General features: G+C 41.1%; 1 long non-coding RNA gene across 1 annotated transcript; it reads right to left on the bottom strand.

The window, feature by feature from the left end:
• Positions 1-777: 777 nt before the first annotated feature.
• On the bottom strand, positions 778-4,857 carry LOC103187049. The gene is made up of 3 exons (XR_488841.1): positions 4,802-4,857; positions 1,827-1,953; positions 778-901 (listed from the first exon to the last, which is right to left on the bottom strand). It is a non-coding gene; the product is annotated as an uncharacterized LOC103187049 (long non-coding RNA).
• Between the last annotated feature and the right edge of the window lie 16,557 nt (positions 4,858-21,414).

Below are 21,414 nucleotides of genomic sequence, written 5' to 3' on the forward strand. Positions count from 1 at the left end.
CTAAAGGTGTTGATTTGTGCCAGCAACCCTATGGTGCCTTACATAAATAATTATTCCTTATGTGTGGGCATAGATCGTGAGATAACAATTCAACTGAAAGCATTAGACCACATTCTGCACTTGCTAACATTGATGTATGAATGCTTTCCATTGGAAGAAGAAACCTGACTATTTGATTCTCCTTAGTTGGAATCATGGAGGCCAATTGTAATGTATCTTAAGAGATCAGCTATCTGAGAACAGACCATGATTCATAATAATATTATAATCATCTTTGCATTTGACATAGCGCCTCATCACATCAGAAAAACATCTCAAAACACTTCACAGGATTTACTGTGAAATTGAGTAGGCAAATGCAGCAGCCCAATTGTTCACGGCAATTTCTCACAAACAGCCATGAAATAAGTAAATGATTTTATTGAGGAGAATGTTGGTCAGAACACCAGGAGAAACTCCCTTTTCAAGTCGTGTTACAGGATTTTTAACGTCCACCTGAACACGCAGATGGGATCTTGGTTGAACATTCCATCTAACAATGCAACTCACCGCTAGTGCGGCATTGGAGTATCAGCTTAGACTATGTGAGTTTAAGTCCTGATGGAGGATTTGAACTCACAGCCTTCTGAATCAGGCAAGAGTGCCACTGTTAAACCCAGATTGCGATGTGCGATTGCTCTTAAAGACCTGAAAACTAAACACGGAGTCAGTGCGGTATACATTCAAAAAGCTTTATTTCATATATATATATGAGGTGCAGAGCAGTAGCAACAACTCTCCCAAGGTACTGCTCCCCACACTGCACACCAGAGAAAAACAACATCTGACCTTTATACATGTTCCATTTTCCCATAATTGGATGTCTGTTTCTTTCATAAAAAGAGATATGGGTCCCGGGTTCCTTAGCACAATAACATATACATTGTTAGTTGCGAAACCAAAACAAAGCTGAGCTTACACCAAATGCGAAAACATGTTTTGTCTCATTGCCTTTGCTTATTCTGTAACTTTTGCGATTGCCCAAAGATGTTACATTCCCACACTTTCCACACCACCACTGAACCAAGCTGTGTCAACCTGGTTTGTTTGATGCAATACCAAATGACACAGTTCAATGAACCATCAGCAGTGGAAGCTAAATCTTAATTTTTTTTCTCAAGTAACACAATTCTAAGAAATATTGTGTTCTGGGGCAAAAAATGCATATTCTAAGTTTCCTGATACAGTTTCTCCCAAGTCGTAAATTTGTTTTTGGAGGGAATATTGTTTTACCTGAAATTCTCAACTCTTTGGAATCGACTCCCTGTGAACAATTGATAAGGAGTAAAGAGTCGAAATTAGTGGTTCATCTGATACTTCTGGTGATGCCTGGGATATTGTTTCTACAATATTGGACTTCTAGCTCTTGAAATTTTTTATCTACAAAAATCTACTATCCCGCTAAAGGAAAACGAGAGATTATGGGCCAATAATTTCTACATTTAACACTGGTGTCAGCCAATAGATGGCACTCTTGTGCTGTGTTCACAAGAGAAAGAAGGCCCTTTTGATCTCATCCTTCTACAATATAGACTCCACCAGCTTCCCATTGTAGTATGGAGCTGCTTCTAACACGAGTCCAGTACAAAGAAGACGCCACTCTATCTGAGGTAGTTGGTGAGGTTTGAGAGTGAACTTATTGGGGTGAATCAAGTAGAAATCCACTCTATGTGAAATGCATCCTACATCAATCCACCAGTAAACCTTGCTTCCTTTCTAGGCATCTCACTTATCACGAGGTTGTAGAGATTGGTGTAATTCACAATTAAAATGGCAAAATATTGTACCAAATTATTTTTCTGCATGTCCTATGATATCGGCTGCATTTCTCCTCCCAGTGATATCTTCCACCTGTGATCCATTTGTATTTCTTCCGAGATGGAGTTCAAGAGAGCGGGACAGAAAGCTTGCCTGCTAATAATGGAGTGGATAGGGCCAATAATTATACCAATAATGGGATGTGCACATTTTCAAATAATAGTCTAGTTTTCAAAGAAAGGGTAATTCAGAGATACAAAAATGTTAGTTCAATTAGTCAGCCTTTTCTGGTGAATTTGGGGGTGATTTTCTCACACAGCTCCACACTTCTATAAGGAATAAGGCATAAGAGGTAATTTAACCCTAGTAAATTTTGGATTACTGGTGCGTTTTTACATATTGATACATGGCACAGGGCAGATTAAGGGATCTGTAACAAAGACTGATATCTTGGCAAATCCTGAAAGATGCTGAACTTGAAGAAATTGTCCTGGAGGACCATCGAATATTGCATTTTTCCCATTGTGGGGTGCATACTCCAGCATCCCCACTCTGACACAAACCATCAGAAATATTTATCATAAGTCCATTTTGCTTCAAGATTGCATAGAATTACGAAAAGTTGTTCAATTCAATCTTTTATTGGAAACCAGACTTTTTTTAAAAAAACCCTGTCAGTCAGCTTTTAATTTAAGACCAAATTTAAGAATTTTGCACAATTTGGCGCAATTTTAAACTTTAACTCAAAATGGGCTAGCAGGATAATAATAATAATAATAATAATCCTTGCATTTGATATAGCGCTTTTCACGTCGGGAGGACGTCCCAAAGCGCTTCACAGAATACACTGTAAAGTGAATTGACTGTATATTTGTGGGCGAATGCGGCAGTCAATTGCGCACAGCAATGTCCCACAAACAGTCGTAGATTGAAAATGACCACTTTATTATTGTTTTGTTTTTGGAGGGATTATTATTAGGCGTGTGGAGTAAGGAAACTTGCCCAAGGTTTCGCCCTGCCTGGAAATGAACTCAGGTCTCTCGCTTGCAAAGCGAGCGCTCTAACCACTGAGCTACAGGACTCCACAAGAGTAAATGATAAGAGTAAATGGAATTTCAGGCCTTAAATCTATTGCTTTTTTTTGGTCAGATGGATGTCTTGACACATGCAGAAACCCATCACCATGCTTAAGAGTATCCAAATTGAGCATTCCATGCATCCACCTATGCGTTGAAATTCCAGCAATATTTGTTGAATGGAATACGCATTTTTATCTTGGAGGGACACATCCTGCTTATCAAATTCCAGAGAGGATTCGGTCCAGGTTAGCAAGAGCGAAGGCTTGGAACACCAGCATGTGAGTTGGGGTACTTCTGTAGTCTAACCAGCCAAAACTGCATAGCTTGCCATTCAGCGCAGTCCGGCAAGCTTTCCCGCTGCTTGTCCAGCTAGGGCCACATTAGGACTTTGGCTTGCAGGGTTAACAGGAACCGAGTAGGAAGTGTCATCTATTGACCAACTCCTCAATGGCTTGAAATCACTGAGCAAAGCATTAGGTGGCACACCTGACCACCTGCAGATCTACATCCCATGAATAGTGGAATAATTGGAATCTTGATAGGGAAGCTCTAGTGAAACTTGGCTGCATCAAGGAACTAATAGTTTTGAAACAGAAAATTACCACCTCCACATTTCATTGATTGGTCAAAATAATAATAATAATAATAATTTTTGCATTTGATATAGCACTTTTCACGTCGGGAGGACGTCCCAAAGCGCTTCACAGAACACACTGTAAAGTGAATTAACTGTATATTTGTGGGCGAACGCGGCAGCCAATTGCGCACAGCAATGTCCCACAAACAGTCGTAGATTGAAAATGACCAATTTAATTATTGTTTTTGGTTTTTGGAGGGATTATTATTGGGTTAAAATGTAACCTATATTCAAATGAAGAAAATACCCAGGCTGATAATCTATTCCATTTTCATTTACTGATCAGTTGAGTAAACTCACAAAATACATAGATTGAGTCAGATTTGTTAAATGGAATGAGGGAGGAAACAGGTTCTATTTGAACTTGTTAAAGTTTAAAGTTTGGTTTATTATTTATATATTGATATATTTGCTATATCAAACGCAAGGATTATTATTAAAGGTAAGGATTATTATTGTTGCCCATCCCAGTAATGGCCCTGTGTACTGTATTAATCATACTTCAGCTGTAACAGTGCAATATAAGGTAACATTAAACAAAACCTGGATAACCAACAAGAGAAATTAAAGACACAGGTTGCTAATTTTAATTTCCACTTTGAGAATGTCAGATTGCGGAGAGTCAGGAATCCTGCATTGGCAAAGTCTGACAAACGTCTGGTGAGCGAAGGGCCAGCCAGTCCCCTCAGGCGTTTTGTTGGAGGGTGTTTTTTTTTACGTTTTCTGACTTGGGATTTGTTATTTGCAATTTTGCAATCTTGCAATGTCATATTTGCAAAACAGAAGTTTCAATTAATTTGTAAATAGGGCACTTTAGACCCTAAAACTGTATCTCAATGCACATACACAACACACAAAACAATAATTAGCTAGGTTGCAAAGGGGGAAGAGTAGGAGGATTTTTTTTCTATGTGAGAGGTTAAGATGTGGAATGCTCTGTTGGATCTGGTGATCGAGGCAGATACTAAATTAGCTTTCAAAAGAAAACTACATAGATATCTGAAAAGGAGTAATTTGCACAGGTATGGGGAAAAAAGGCAGGCAAATGGGACTGAATGAATTCTTCTTTCAACAAGCCATCACAGACATGATGATCTGAATAGTTTTCTCCTGTGCTAAAACGTCTATGTTTGTATGGTTCTAAGCAAAGGATCATTAAGAATGGAAAACTAAAAATGAGCAGCACAGAGCAACAATCTAATACAGATACATTGTGTCCCCAGGAATTATACCAGAAATTACAGGACAGATAGTCATTGCACCCATGCTCATAGGCTCAATTACTTACAGAAAATCCAATTCCCAAGTCTGTTCCCATGTCTTTGTTTTTCTTATAATATTTATCCAGCAATTCCAGGATTTTAAACCAGAGTACCACATTCCAGACTTTAGATTCCATTCGACCTGATGTTGGATGGTGCTGAGGTCTTTGGGTGCTGTGTTGAGATCATTTACACGCTCCTGCTTGTCCAGTGATGGACCATTACCCATGAATTCAGGCACTTTTCAATGCCTTCAGGTTATTCACCTCAAATAATTCAATTTAATTTGAGTATTTGTGTATTAATTATATGTTTCTTGTTTGATTATTTATTTTCAGATGATTAACCTTTTTTTGAATGCGTCATTAATTCACTTCCTGTCTTGCAATTCAGGTATTAATGAGCCACTGCCACTATTTCAAGTGACATTTTTCTTCTGATTATCCTACCTTACCTTCCTCCCTCCATCGAAACTCATCTCCCAAAATTCTAAATTACAATACAACCCCATTATCATGCATTTCTTTATAATATACGTTTGTTTATAACACAATTGAGTCATGGACATATTCTTATTTAAAATTGAAAAGTAATGACATGTTTTGAAGTGTGACAACTGGGCTTGATGTATGCAGCGCATTGATGTACCCAACCAGCTTCCTGCTCATGTCCGTCACCGTTCTGTGATCTGTGACATCAGGATGTGGACACACTGACCAGCCACCACTCTTGATTGTTCCTTGTTGTAAGGTTTCATGGAATTTTATGGACCCTCAACAACCACCTTATAACATACGCTACTATAACTGGATTTCATTTCATTGTTGTTTGTAAGACATTGCTATTGTGAATTAACTACTGCATTTTTCTCCTTAACAACATTCACTTCACTTACAATTAATCTCATTCTGTAAAGCACTTTGGGAAGTTTCCTTTGCATCAAAGGCGCTGCTATAAGTTGTTTTTGCCACCGCCATCACACAGCACGAGATGGTTCTGAAAGAGCATCTGAACCATATACCATTTTGATACCACAGTGGCTTACTGACTCAGTTGTCAGTGTATTCAATCAAAAGCACCATTTATGAAGCCAACATCAACCTGCTGAGCTCTTCAGTGACTAACAATATGTACCAACACAGTGCATCAATCGTTTCCTCTGGTGCCAAGTTAACCCACCACATAGGCATTGTCCTCACAAGGAGTGCCTGGATTCTAGCTACCCTCCCCAGTCCCACACTCTCCAGTTTCACAGCACTATTTGATGTAGCTGGAGGGAATTTTGCAGCTGACTCAGGCAATGTGATCCTGATGTGAAACTGATGCATGTCAAGGAGAAGGGAGGCCTTGTAGCTAATTGCTCTGTCGCACTTGTTTCGTGTGTGAGAACCAACACTGGGAGAACCAAAAGCTTCGCTCATTACGCTGCTTTTACTGGTCCACCACCTGCAGCAAGGTGCTTTCAAATAATGATTTCATGAAGTGTTTATGTTCCCACAAAGTCAATTTTCACACTGCTTTGACCGTACAATTACCTGCATTAGACGCATATCATTGACATGACTGTCATTGTACTGATAGTGGCCTTGGATCGTATTTCTTTCTTTACCTGTGTAATTTTAGCAGGTTGTTTCTTCGATCACTGAGTTTTACAACACATGGAATCAATTACACTTAATGGGGTCAAAATAGCATCGGTTCATAACAGTATTCATAAATAGTGGCTCAGAGTTTTAACAACAGAATCATAACGGTAACTAGGCGTAAATCACTTTCAAATCATTGGCTCCCAAAACCTACTAACTGTGCTTTGGAGAAGGGATACCATAAATCGGCCATGACATCTTGCCGGTTATCAGTCTCATTCCCTATCAACAACAACTTGTATACTTGTATACAATAATGTTTTGGAGCACTTTACAATAGTGGGATGGATGCCAATCAAGGGAGGGAGGGGAGAGGAGACGAGGTGACCATAGGCACGGTCGAAGATGTAGGTTCAAAAGAGAGACCTGAAGATAGAGTTGGGGAATCAAGGCAGGGGACTTCCAGAGGTTTGAGTGTAAAAGCTGAAAGCTTGGCCACCGATGGTAGGTTGGAGTCGTGAGCATGCCCTAGTTAGCTGATTGGAGTGGGTGAACAGAGGAGTGGGGGAGAATGAGATCAGAGAGGTTGAGAGGTGCTAGGATGTGAAAGTGTTTATAGATGAGGGTGTTGACCTTGAAATCAATCCACTGAGAGACAGGGAGCCGGCAAGCCTGGCAAGTGACTCAGAGACACTATTTGTTAATCTCATTGCGAACTTATGCTTTTTCAACAGCGAGAATCAAGAAGTGTCTACTTGTATTGTCATCTGAGCTAAACGAAATCCCAATTTCTTGCAGTAAGCAGAAATGCACCGATCGCTAAGATACTTTCACAAGTTGAACAGTTCAAACAGTCTGATGATTTTATTGAATCATAGAAGCATACAATTATGCAGCACAGAAAGAGGGCATTTGGCCCATCATGTCTGTGCGGCTCTTTGAAAAGACCTAGTCAAATCAATCCCACTCCACCGCTCTCTCCCCATATCCCTGAAAACTTGTCCTCCCCAAATAATTATCTACTTCTTTCTTAAAAGTTGTTATCAAGTTGGCTTCCACCACCCTTTCAGGCAATGCAATCCAGATCCCAACAACTTGCTGTGTGAAAACATTTCTCCGCACTTCCCCCCTGTTTCTTCTAACAACTATTTTAAATCTGTGCTCTTGAGTTACCGACCCACCCGTCATTGGAAACAGTTTCTCCTTGTTCACCCTATCGAATCTCCTCATAATTTTGAAAACTTCTATTAATTCTCCTCTTAACCTTCTCTGCTCCAAGGAGAATAATCCCAGCTTCTCTAGCCTCTCCTGCTAACTGAAGTCCCTCATTCCTGGTACCATCCTGGTAAATCTCCTTTTCACCCTCTCCAATGCCTTGACATCCTCCTATCGTGGTGCCCAGAACTAAACACAGTCTCTAGCTGAGGCCTAACCAGTGTTTTATAAAGGTTCATCATAACTTCCTGACTTTTGTATTCCATACCCCTAATTATAAAGCCTAGTATCCCATGTGCTTTTTTAACAGCTTTATCTCCCTGTCCAGCCACCTTCAAAGATTTACTTATTTGAACCCCAGGTCTCTCTGTTCCTTCACCCACTTCAAGATTTGTATGGATGGATACAACAATTTACTCATCTGTTATTTGTTTAGTGTAACAAAAAGCTGAGGATAGTGCAGTGAATTGTCAACATTTGGGGTCTAACCTGTGATATTTATAAACTTATTGCATTAACCCCATGTCAGAACTTGAGCTGACAATCTAGGATGACATTCCAGTGCAGTGGTGGGGAAGCCCTGCATTGTCAGAGCTACTATCCTTCAAATGAAACATGAACAAAGGTCTTGTCCTTTGATGATAAAAATCCCATGACACTATTTGAACAGTGAAGGGAGTTTCTCCAATGTCCTGGCCAACAATTCTCCAGATAACTTGTTCATGGCTGTTTATGAAGTATTCTGGCACACTACCCTGAATGAGCGATGCTATATAAATACAAGTTGTTGTTTTTGTTGTTAATGTGTGTAAATTGGCCACAACATTTGCTTACAAATATTAAAAAAAATTATTTGGGTAGCTGGCGATGGGACTGAGGCATTTCAGCATTATAGGGGCTACAGCAAAATCAAGGATTATTGTTCTTATTAAAAATCCTTGCCTTGGAATTGTTCCCAGATATTCATTATTCCTTCCATGTGAACCATTGGAAACCTTAGTGAGATTACTGTCATGTAATCACTCTCATCTATCCATTAATCCCTGCATCAGAACTTTTTAATATGACTACAGATTGGTCATCACTCCAGGGTATCTGTTATTCTCTATTCAAGCCATTGAGAATCCTTAATGAGATTACTGCCATTTAAGCATGCCTGGGGATTCATTATTCTCTTGTGACACTGATAGACATTTTGCATCTTTCACATACTGACAACCATTTCCCATGTCTGATTTCTCATAATGTGGAGTTATGTCTGAAAGTCGGCCCCATTTCAAAGCAAAGACTAAAATGTACCTCATGTCATTGCATTAATTATTCAGCGACGGCTGAATGGATTCAATTCTAAATCGCCTGATATCTTTGTCTGTGTATAACGGTCTTTGCTAGTTTCAAATGATTTATATAATTAATAAAGAATTGGCCACAGGTAATTGGCACATTGTCATTGTTGGTTTCATTGGTTTTCGCTCATTGCTGAGGCAGTGCACTTTTATAAATCCTATCTGTGATCATCTGTATTAGTGCTGGGAGCTAGGCCAGACGTAGGTGACGTGTGGTATTAGCAGTCATGATTGCGTTAATACCTGATAACTTAATGGTGTGTAAAACGTGCTTAAGTGCAGTGTGCAGTGCTGTGGGAAAAGGAACAATGTGCATAAGAATTGGAGTACAAAACATCATGTGGGAGGGAATTACAGAGACAATAAGAATCAGGGCAAGACCTTGTCAATGCCGAGTGCAATCTGCGGTGTCAAGCTGTTCAGCCTCTATTGAACTTGATGGTGCGAAACGGTTTGGTGCTGCTGCATCGATATGTTAATTAGATGCTTCTTCTGGTGTGTTTCTGTGCATTGTAGTATCATTGGAGTGACAGCTCAGAGAAACTGCACACAGCGCTGGCACACAGTGTCACTATCCCAGTGTTTGACTCCCAGATAAAAAGATTGACTCTCAGAAGAAAGGAGAAAGAACTTGCATTGACTAGGGATGCAATGTCTCAAAGTACATTATAATAATTATTGCTGACTGTAGTGACTACTGTTTTGTATTCAAACACAGCGGTGATTTTGTACCAGCGCAGTCCCACAAACATCCTACAAACACCTGTGAGATGAATGACCAAAATACCTGTAGGATTGTTGATCAGGATATCGGTAAAGCTCGCTACTCTTTTCAAATAATTTCATGGGATTGTTAACATCCACCTGAACAGGCCTTGGTTTAACACCTCATCAAAATTTGACAATATATCACAAAGACAAAGAGTATCTATGGCCAACAATCTCCCCCACACAAAAAAATAGTCATTCACTTCATGGTTGTTCATGAGACATTGTGTGTTGTACACAAATTGGCTGTTGCAAAGAGTAGTGACTACAAAATAGTCACTACACTTTACAGTAAATCCTGTGAAGCACTTCCTTCCAACATGAAAAGTGCTAAATTCAATGCAAGGATTATTCTATTTATTATCTTTCTCCCTTGCTCCATCCAGCATAAGGGCCAATGATGATAATTTTTATTCTAAAACCATGTTTCTGCTGATCTGCCTGGGGTATCACAAAGATATCACAAGCAGGACGACAGCAATGGTGCCAGCAGAGATGCTAGAATCCTCCCAGAGGGAGGAAGGTTCATTTCCAATGTTAACAAGCCGGGACTCCTCATACCAGAGCTCCTGTGCAATGATGATCATGTTTGTGAACTTGAGCACTGAGTAAAATATGGCTTTTGGCCATTAATAATAATAATAATAATAATCCTTGCATTTGATATAGCGCTTTTCACGTCTTCTAGACGACCCAAAGCGCTTCACAGAATATACTGTAAAGTGAATTGACTGTATATTTGTGGGCAAAACGCGGCAGCCAATTGCGCACAGCAATGTCCCATAAACAGTCGTAGATTGAAAATGACCAATTTATTATTGTTTTTTTTGGAGGAATTATTATCAGGCGTGCGGAGTAAGGAAACTTGCCCAAGGTTTCACCCTGTCTAGAATTGAACTCAGGTCTCTCTTGGAGTCCTGTAGCTCAGTGGTTAGAGCACTCGCTTTGCAAGCGAGAGACCTGAGTTCAATTCCAGGCAGGGCGAAACCTTGGGCAAGTTTCCTTACTCCACACACCTAATAATAATCCCTCCAAAACCAAAAACAATAATAAATTGGTCATTTTCAATCTACGACTGTTTGTGGGACATTGCTGTGCGCAATTGGCTGCCGCGTTCGCCCATAAATATACAGTCAATTCACTTTACAGTGTGTTCTGTGAAGCGCTTTGGGACGTCCTCCCAACGTGAAAAGCGCTATATCGAATGCAAGGATTATTATTATTAAAGCGAGCCCTCTAACCACTGAGCTACAGGACTCCATTATTACTGAGGAGCCTGGGTTTTGTGCTACGAATGAATTGCAGGTGTTAAGCAACACCACAGACTTAGAAAATCACAATTATTCCAAGATAAGAGGGATGAATTGAACTGGGTTAGGATGAATAATGACTTTGCCTCATTTCACCCACAAAATATACAGTCAATTCACTTAACAATACATTCTATGAAGCGCTTTGTGATGCCTCATAAGGCGCTATATAGTGGTGTCGTGCACTTAGAGCACTTGCATCGCAAAGAGAGACCTAGGTTAAATTCCCAGCAGGGCAAAACAAAATGCTGGACGAAGTTCCATACCCCACACGCCTGTTTATGTAGCAATAAGTAGGAACCCGGTAGATAGTCGATTGGCGGATTGCTTTTTCAGGGGTAATAATTCCTTAAAAAACAATAATGAATTGGTCACTCAATCCACCACTGTTTATGGGACACTGCTGTGCGCAATTACCTGCTGTGTTTTTCCCACAAAATATACAGTCAATTCACTTTATGGTATGTTCTGTGATGCGCTTTGAGACATCTCAAAGACATGATAAGGCGCTGTATCAAATGCAAGGATTATTATTATTTAATCAGGTGGCCTTAGTTCCCTGGGTTAGGGAAGCAAATGATCTACCTGAAGTGTGAAAGTGCTGAGTGGAAGCAGCCCCTTTGACCAGAGTTCTGTCAGCATTTACCTTTCAAAATGGGATGGAATTAGTGGAGGTTATGTGGAGGGTAAGGTACATTCATGGTGGGAGTTTGAAATTCCCCTGCTCATTCATTCTATAACAGGTGGACATCCCAACCTTCTTCCAGTTTTTGATTGCATTCTGGTCATGTCCCAGATTTTAGGCTTTCAAGGATGCTAGAGGCACCAAGAGCCATGCCTGGCCTCACTGAGCTTCAGCCTATTCATCTTTGTTTCACAGGGTAAAGCATTGCCTGGCCGTGCAAACTGCCCCAACTCTTTTTGTCTTGTTCAAGTTGCATTCCCCAGTTGAAGAGGGGAGGGGGCATCACTATTGGGCCTGATCCTGTCTTTCCCCAGTGCCTTCATATATGTACTTCCTAGACTTGTCACCGGATAGTGATAAAGAGAGGACTGTCTGCTTGTTTAGCTTTTAACACAGTGGACCATGCCATCTTCCTCTACCGCCTCTCCTCCCTCATCCACTTCAGTGGGTCTGCCCTCTTCTGGATCAAGTCCTACTTGAACTCTATCTGGAACTCTATCCCCCAGTGCCTTCGCCGCCTCCTCCCTTTCCTCCTTCAAGGCCGGTCTCAAGACCTTTCTCTTTGACCGTGCCTTCAGCTCCCCTCTCGACTCTCTACCCACTCCTCGCTCCCTCCCTTCCCTCCCCTCACCCTGACCATTTCCCCCCTGCTCGGGTCCTGACCCAACTGTACAGCGTCTTGGGACGTCCTCCCGACGTGAAAGGCGCTCAATAAATGGAATCTTGTTGTTGTTGTTGTTGTACTTGACACACCACCACTATTTTGTCTCCTCTAATGGTTTCTTCTCCCACTCCTGCATGGTCACCTGGATATATCCACAAGGATATATTCTTGGCCTCCTTTTTCACATTTACATTAAGTCTTCAACAGCATTCAGTTATCAAGGAAAATTACCGGAACTTGTTTAATTAAACTTAATTTGATTAAACGACTGTTTGTAAAACATTGCTGTGTGCCATGTTGCACCCACAAAATACATGGTCAATCAATCAATCAATCAATCAATCAATCAATTGATAAGGGGCTATATCAAATGCAAAGATTATTGTTACTATTGCATGCTCCCTCTTCGTGATATCATCCGGACACAGGGGTTCAACCAGCACATTTATTCAGGTGATACCCAAATCTAGTTTACCTTCTTATGTGCGGGGAAGCATCTCGGAGTACTGAAAGTATTTCTCATGCTTTAAGTATTAAGTATTTCTACCTTCTGCATCAACAGAGTTTACTGTCCTATGCAAAATAATGTCCGTCACTTTATTTGAAATGCTTCACTACCAAACAAGAGATTAATTGCTATTGTTGTTAAGTTAAAGAGCTTTGTGGTTTGACTAATGTACACACTGCAACTATAAATCTGCTGAATCAGTTCTGTATTTATAGCTGTTCAGAACCACAAAGAGTGTAAACAATACAGAAAATTTGCTTCAGTGCATTTTCTATGTTGAGTACAATCTCACGCTAGCTTCTCTGTGGCTGCTGATGCCTGAACTCATCTATGTATCAGTAAGGAAGGGAAAGACGTGTGTCATAACAATTTATGCTCAGTGGTAAGAAACCACATTGAGTGGCCTGGACGTGACCTGAAAGAGAACTCGCATAACTCATAGTAGCTGAATAGACATTGTGAGATGTCAGCATGGGCAGCGTTTGAAGGTGTTAACACAAGGGTCTGACAGAAGCACCAAGAATTATGCTATCAGTCTGCAGTTAATGTGCAACTTTGCCAATGCCCAATGCACACTGAGTTATGGGAGGGGTGATTCATAACAAAACCTTTCTGTGACCTCCATGTAATGTGCAGCTATAACCAGTGCTGCATTCTGTTTGCCATCTGTCTTCTGCACGTGCTGTTCATTGTACATAAGTGCAACTGAACGGTAAAACAGCTGTGTAATAAAAATATATTCTAACATGCATTTAACATCCGTTGGTGAGCAAATTTTAGTTATTGTAGCACATGCTCAGGAATGTACAGGAGTCTGCAAAAAAACTTACTCAAGTTTTTCATACTCCATTAAACTGTGTTATTCACTACTACCACCACCAACAACAATATAGCACCCTTCACAAGCGCCAGCGTCTCAGAGCACTTAACAGAGGCGGAGTTGATACCGAGCTGGGGGAGGGAGGAAGTGACCATAAGCACGGTCAAAGAGGAAGGTCTTCAGGCATGATCTGAAAAAGGGGAAGGAGGGGAAAGGCAGAAAGATTAAGGGCGTAGTGACTGAAGCCACAGACACCAATGGTGGCGCTGAGAGGACGAGGGACAACCAGGAGGCTAGAGCCAGCTGAGCAGAGGTGGTAGATGGTAGAGTGGAGAGTAAGCAAATTGGAAAGGTATGGAGGTACAAGGGAGTTATAATAATAATAATAATAATAATCCTTGCACTTGACATAGCGCTTTTCACGTCGGGAGGATGTCCCAAAGTGCTTCACAGAACACACTGTAAAGTGAATTGACTGTATATTTGTGGGCGAACGCGGTAGCCAATTGCGTACAGCAATGTCCCACAAACAGTCGTAGATTGAAAATGATCAATTTATTATTGTTTTTGTTTTTTGGAGGGATTATTATTAGGCGTGTGGAGTAAGGAAACTTGCCCAAGGTTTCGCCCTGCCTGGAATTGAACTCAGGTCTCTCGCTTGCAAAGCGAGTGCTCTAACCACTGAGCTACAGGACTCCACAAGTCCAAGTTAAGGGATTTGTAGACTTGTGTGAGGATCGTGAAGTCGATCTGTTCTGTGATAGGGGGCCAGAGGACTGGTGTGATGGAGGTATGTAGTTTAGAGCTGGTGAATATACGGGCGGCAGAGTTTTGAATTTGTTGGAGTTTGTAACCAAATATTTATCTAATTCCATCTTAAATTTACATGGACGCATAATTGGAATTGAGGTACAGATCAGCCATGATCTTATAGAATGGAGGAACAGGCTCAAGGGGCTGAATGGCCTACTCCTTTTTGTGTGTTTCTATGTTTCTACTCACTACTCCCTGACACACCTCCAAGGCTCAGCACTTTCTTAGTGTCATTCCTCCTGTCCCAGCGTCTTCACTTTGTCCCTTATAATGGCTTCTCCTCCCACTCACGTAGTCTCTTGTGGCATTCCTGTATAATTCTATGATTCTATCATATATGGATGACAACCAACTCTACCTCTGCTCAACTCCTGGACCACTGTTGCTCTTTTCAGACATCAACCACAGCAGACTAGCTATATGGGAAATTGGAAATTGGGAAATTTTGGGTTGGCTCCTGAGTACCCCTGTGATTGTTTCCCAAGTGCCCCATCCAACAATTTTACATCACAATCCTGAGCCTATTTAGGGATTCAGTCCACCACCTTTCTCCAAATCAACGCTGATAAAGAACACCCCTACCCCTCTGTCTGCATCCCAGCTCAGTCTCCCACTCTATCTTTGTAAAGCTCTTTGAGATGTTTTCTCTTACTTGAAGGGTGCTATTTATTTAAGAGAGAAGTGTTGTTGTTGAAAAAATATGATGTGAAAATCAACAGTAGTGCCACAAGTTGATTTTTCAATCCAGATACTTTTAATCGTGATCATGGGTTTGCTCATGTTTTAGACACCTGGTTAACCAGAACTAAATGAGTAACACTGAGAGGTGTAGGTATCTCCCATTTCAGGGACATCCCATTTACCCTTTGCTTTTGGACTCACAGCAGTTGTAAGTAGAAGTAGTGTAAATAGATTATAAGCCATCCTTTTTCTCCCTACTTTGTGAGCACTTTACCAAAACCTGTCTCTACTTCGATCATAAGATTCCTCTTCCTGATGTCTACTCATTGAACAGGATATCATAGATCTTTTTGTGAAAGTTATAACTGCCGATAACAAAAGATAGAAAATAAGCCTTTGTAACTGATAGTATTGTTTAGAATCTACCTGTAGTGAATGTGGCTTTTAACTGATACTGTCTTGTAATGTGACCTGGCCTTATTTGCAGAACGATCATTGTGTCACTGTATCACCTCTCTGTAGCTTAAACCAAGATTGAGTCACAAGGAAGATGTCAAAATCCAAATGTCAAGTGATGACTTATCTTCCACTTTTGAAATATCCATTATTTTGTTGTTGGTACTTAACTTACCATCCGTTGTTTTGGTCATTTACCATTTAACTCAGAAGATTGAGGATACTTTTTTTGCAATAAATATTCTTACTTTGCACCATCTCAAATTCTTAATTCTACACCAAATGTATAATGTCCACTGCACACAGAACATCAGGACAAGAACCTGAGGAGGGAGAGTGCATTCCATCTAAGGCACCAGGGAATATGTTAATTTTTGCGTACTGTTAGTTGATTGGTTTACGGTGATGGTGTTTCAGCAAGTTATTATGAGAAACTGTTGAAGAACTGTGTTACTGATCTCTTTCAAATGGAGGAAATCAGTTAATCACTGGCCATGTGAAGCAGGTTGTGTGTTTGAAGTAGGAAGGGAACATTTTTGAAACTGTTGGTGGAAGTAAATATGATGTGTGCTGGGTGAATCCAATATTTTGTGTCTCTTTCATCCTTCTCCTGTTCTTTCACTTACAACCACTATGCCCCAAAGCCTTCGAACTCTCTCCCTCCGCCTTGCCACCTCCGTCCCATCTTTTAGATAATGACTGAAGACCTTCCTCTTCAACCAGGCTTACAGTCACCTCCTTCCTCCCTTCGGCTCAGCATCAATCCCTCAACCAGCTACCAGTGAAGTGGATGGATACTTAGCTCTATTGACTATTGGAAATATTGAAAAAAATGGATTTGGTTGGCTGGGTGACTGACACATGTGGAAAACGATCACCATGCTTATGAGTATTCAAACCAGACTGAGAGTTCTACCTGCATATGCCACCTACAAATGGAAATTTTCCTGTGTTTCAAATGGAATCTGTTGGAGATAGATCTAGACTATTGGAGGTCTGACAATCTCACCTATTCAACAATTAAACATATTTTAACCAATTTTTTTAACATTACCTTTCTTGTTCACTACAGACAGAACATCAGGTCAAGAAGCTGAGGAAGGAGAGTGTATTCCATCGAAGACATCAGGGAATATGTTAATTTGCTGCGAATACTGCTCCAGCATTCGCACATTATAAATCTCAATTTCTTCTGTTAAACTTTCTGCAATCGCAGATGTATAGTTAAACAAAAATAACTTGATCATTCAAATCTAGAACTGTTTGTGGGGCACTGGTTTGCACAATTGGCTGTCATGTTTCGCCAACAAAATACACAGTCAATCCACTTCTCAGTATATTCTGCAAAGCACTTTGAGATGTGATAAGGCGATACATCAAATGCAAGGATTATTATTGTTATTATAAAATAAAGCATTGTGTGATTGAAAATTAACTTGTAAAATGTTGTATTTTCTCACCACCAGGGGGCACAATTGCTTCCATTCTTGCAGTTCATTTCTGGGTTTTAATCTGACTGGTTTGCAAAAGGATAATAATAATAATAATAATCCTTGCATTTGATATACAAGAACAACAAACTTATATTTATAGAGCACCTTCCATGTCGGGAGGACGTCCCAAGGCACTGGGACATCTTGTATATAGCGCCTTAGCACGTCTTCGGGGCATCTCAAAGTGCTTTACAGAATATACTGTAATGAGTGATACGAATCCCTGCTCCTGGACCCTCTAACTATTGGCTGAATGCCAGCCTGGCTCATTTAGTAGAGCTCTCACCTCTGAGTCAGAAGGTTGTGGGTTCAAGTCCCACATTGGAACTTGAAACTCATGCTGAAACCCCAATGCACTGCTGCGGGTGTGCTGTATTCAACTTCCTCCAACTGAATGTTGGCAAGACAGAGGCCCACCCACTTGGTTCCCGTCAGTGCCTTCTCACCTCAGGCATTGACAGTATCACTATTCATGGCTGCACTCTACACCTCACTGGGCTAATATGGAACCTCGGTGCCCTGTTTGACCCTCAGGTATCTTTCAAACCACACATTTGTGCTGTGACCCGTTCCGCCGTTTCTCACCTCCGCAACATTGCCCACCTCGGCCACTGCCTCTCGCCGCAGGCCACCAAGACCATGATCCACACTTTCATCACATCCCAGCTTCACAACGTCAACTGCCTGCTCACTGGACTTCCCATCCTTGCCCGGGTTCACCAGCTCCCCATTCTTCAGAGGGTTCAAAACCTTGTTTTCAGCTTCAAAGCTCTCCATGGTCTTGCTCTCCCCTACCTCTGTGACCTCCTAACCCCATATCAGCCTGTCTGCTCCCTCCACTTGGCGGATACGAGCCTGGTCCAGGTCTCCCACACTTCCCGCCCCTCCATTGGTGGTCGTGCATCTCTGCCCCCACACTCTGGAACTCTACCCCGCAATCCCTCCGCCTCACCCTCTCCCTTGCCTTCTTTAAGTCCCGTCTTCGACCGCCTACCCCCCCGCCCCGTGCCCTCCACCTCTCCTAACCCCAACTCGGATCCCAAACCCCTGATTATCCAGCACCCTGGGACATCTTTCCCATGTGAAGAGTGCTATATAAGTGTAATTTGTTGTTGTTGTATTGTTGGAAGTGCCATCCTATGGATGAAACATTGAAACAGGGTCCAGTCTGCCTGATTAAGTGGCTGTTAAAGATGTAAAAAAAAGTCTTTCAAATTAAAACAGAATTTCAGACTTTTCTGTACAACTTAAACACTAAGTCAAAATGGACTTAACATGTTAAGGTAAGATGAGTCTTGTGCAACCTTTTTACTCTCTGTGTGACTCAGAGTGGGAGCCAAGCAAAGGAAACAAAACGAGAGAAGAAACAAAGCCAGTGACAGGAGCTCAATGGCTTTGATGCTCGATAGATTTATTCAACTGTTGGCTTTTGGAGCAGAGTAAATTCATTTGATATCGATCTCCAACAAAAGCAGAGATCTGAGGAGAACATGGGTGGCAGTTCTTAATCAGTTAATCTCTGTGATTTGGGACAGCAGCTGCAGTGGTTTCTATCCACAGAAAGATCAGGTTACAAATCCATTTGGGCTTCTTCAAAGCTGAGAGGACTAATTAGATATGATTTCTGATGCAAAGAAATTAGAAAATTTGGGACCATAGCACAAGTCAGATCCAGATCACAACTTATCCAAATAACTGGATGTGCTTCTTATTACATTATTTGAGTCCTTGCTGTTAAATGATAACAATAATCGATGCATTTGATATTGTGCCTTTCAGGTTGGGAGGACGGCCCAAAGCTCTTCACATGATTTACAGTAAATTGTAGTAACTGTATTTTTGTGGTGGCAGCCAATTAGCACACAGTAATATCCCTCAAACAGCTATGAAGTGAATAAACAATTTTACCTGTGGGATTATTGGTTAGGACATCAGGAGAAACCCCCTTCTCTTTTCAAATAATGAGATCTTTAACGTCCACCTAAACAGGCAGACTGGACCTCGATTTAACATTTCATCCAACAATTCAGCACCTCTCACCGCTGCATTGTGTCAACATCGAGTGTGAGTTCAAAGTCCTGATGTGGGGCTTGAACTCACAACCTTGTAACTCAGAGGCGAGCATGCTACCAACTGACCCAGACTGACACCTGTTGATAATTACAGGACAAGATCATTGAGTGTCTTTAGTGTGCGTAGTCTGACATTGAATTAAAGCTTTATGGCTCATGTCTAATAGCACTGTAACTATTAAACAGTGCTACCTATTTCCCACTCCTGGTTCTTCGATGTTTATATTTTATTATGCAAAATACTGAAGGGCATTCTTGTTTAAAAACAGCAGACTTTATTCTTTGAGGGATGCATATTTTTATCTAATGTTTTAACTGTTTTAACAATCTTATTCTGTCGATTATGATCCTATTCGTTTATTTCCATAGGTCAAAGACCGACTGGTATGAAATAAGATGGAATCGAAGAAATACAATACAAAACATTTGTATTACGCCATGTCGGGAGGACGCCGCAAGGCGCTGGACAGACAGGGATTTGGACCCGAGTGCGGGGGGGGGGTTTCGATCAATGAGGGTGGAGAGCAGGGAGGGTAGGAGGGTACCGAAGGTGCAATCAAAGAGGAGGATCTTGAGGCGTTCCTTGAAGGAGGCAAGAGAGAGAGCGAGGTGAAGGGAATGTGGGATGGAGTTCCAGAGGCTTGGGGCAGAGAGGCTGAAGGCCCAATCGCTGATGGTGGGGGGGGTGGGGAGGGGGCTGGGCAGGGGAACGTGGAGCTGGCCGCAACCTGCTGAGCGGCGGACAGATTGAAATAACAACAACAAGATTACATTTGTATAGTGCCTTTCACGTTGAGAGGACATCCCAAGGAAAATAAGATGAATCAGAGAGATTACACACAAAGGCATGGGCAATTAAAGGGTTAAACCATGTTCAATTGATGTTAATTCGAACATTTAGATAGAAACCTGAACAGAAGTGGATAAAACCTCTTGAGTTTATCAGGAATATCTGAAGTTGTGATCAGGTGGAAAGATCCCACTGCAGTTAGGCACCTGTTGCTGCTCGTTCAGACGCTTGTTTTGTTTAAGACAGAAAAGTCTCGCCATAAACATCTGTGATTTTCATCATGTTTGGTATCTGTCATCAACGTGGGGTTGATGCCACTGAGTAAAATAGCAGCAAAGGGAACAAGGCAAAGCTTAATCAATGATAAAAGCAGCCAGGGAGGCCTGAACAGAGATTTTAGGGGTCTTTCACTATCAGATCCCAGATTTTATCCCTGAGTTCTGTCTCTGTAATCCAAGACCTTTTGTTCAGGGGGTAGTGCTCTGGGCTGAGCTAACCTTGAGTCAACAGCTTTTGAACAGCACAGAGCAGGGAGCTGAGGTGAGTGGTTCAGCATATGGGGTAATGAAACCCATGGAGATTTATTACAGGCTACAATTTATAACTGCCCCCTGGGTGTGAGCTTCACCTGATCTTTCCCACTGGCTGAGGAACCTAAGCTTTGGGAACAGTTTGGCTCTTTAATCTGCTGTACATCCTTATATTCTATGATAGGAAAAACAGAAGCACTTTTCATTGCAATTCCACCAATGCAGTGCGCAAACCTGGCCATTCATCTCCAACTTCCTTGGATCCCCAGATATTTTATGCTGTGCACTTTTCTCATGGGATTTTGATGGGAATAATAATAATCCTTGTATTTGATATAACACCTTATCACATCTTCGAGATATCTCAAAGTGTTTCACAGAATATACTGTAAAGTGAATTGAATGTATATTTGTGGGCGAAACACAGCAGCCAACTGCACACAGCAGTGTCTCACGAACAGTTGTGGATTGAAGTGACAAATTTATTATTATTATTAGTTTTTTTTTAAAAAATGAAGGAATTATCTGAAATATAAAATATAAAGCTGCACATTATCTTTATGCTCTCGTAACTCAAAGCTCATACGCTTGAGTCAGCCCACCAAAATCACTGATTATTTTCCGGCTGAATTGTTCCCAAACAAGAATTTAGACATTTCTAACTCTGACATATCTCACGGGCATGTCCTGGGTCACTCCTATGAGATCCAATTTGCAGTATTCCTAACACATTTTGGAGAGAAAATGTAGTATGTGATTTAATAATGATCACTAGGTATTGCATTGAAATTGTTGTTTATTGATGTGCTTTTTCTTAACACAATTTATTATGGCTTCACAATCTGTTGGTGAAATGTGCTTGAGCTGTTCTAAGATGATATACGAGCACAGTACTGCAGAGA

This window comes from Callorhinchus milii, unplaced genomic scaffold (assembly GCF_018977255.1).
Source record: "Callorhinchus milii isolate IMCB2004 unplaced genomic scaffold, IMCB_Cmil_1.0 Scaffold2, whole genome shotgun sequence".
NCBI classification, from domain to species: domain Eukaryota; kingdom Metazoa; phylum Chordata; class Chondrichthyes; order Chimaeriformes; family Callorhinchidae; genus Callorhinchus; species Callorhinchus milii.